The sequence below is a fragment of the Lupinus angustifolius genome, chromosome LG11 (genome assembly GCF_001865875.1).
Source record: "Lupinus angustifolius cultivar Tanjil chromosome LG11, LupAngTanjil_v1.0, whole genome shotgun sequence".
Taxonomy (NCBI): domain Eukaryota; kingdom Viridiplantae; phylum Streptophyta; class Magnoliopsida; order Fabales; family Fabaceae; genus Lupinus; species Lupinus angustifolius.
This window is the reverse complement of record NC_032019.1, coordinates 26,137,724-26,138,126: the sequence shown is the minus strand read 5'-3', so window position 1 is coordinate 26,138,126 and position 403 is coordinate 26,137,724. Positions and strand designations below refer to the sequence as shown.

Here is a 403-nt window from a genome sequence, read left to right as displayed (position 1 = left end):
TATATTAAAAGGTGTTTCAACAAATAAATTTATTGATAACACTTTACTATTTTACAATTTACACCTCTTTCAAGATTCAATTGTAGTATAGTACAGGGTTATGTCGAACCACGAGGAATTTCCTAATAGAATGAATCATATGAATATGTCAATGCACAAATAATGAATAAACATATTTTGGTTGTTTGATTTGATTTGCATATTAACAATTAACAAGAAACATAAACTAAGTATTAATAAATTCTTGAGGGACAAGATCATTTTGAATGATGAAAGTATTTCTCAACTTCTTATGTATTTGAACTACTTAGACAAGTTCTTATGTTTTACTTTGATTAACTCCAAACACCAAGGTCTGAAATCCTCCTTTTAGTGTATGTCCTAAAATGGTAGAATGATGATC

The 403-nt window shown here is 27.5% G+C and overlaps 1 long non-coding RNA gene across 1 annotated transcript in view; it reads right to left on the bottom strand.

The window, feature by feature from the left end:
- Positions 1–403, bottom strand: part of LOC109361100 — a 14,889-nt gene that overhangs the window by 188 nt on the left and 14,298 nt on the right. The gene's annotated exons all lie outside the window — the stretch shown is intronic.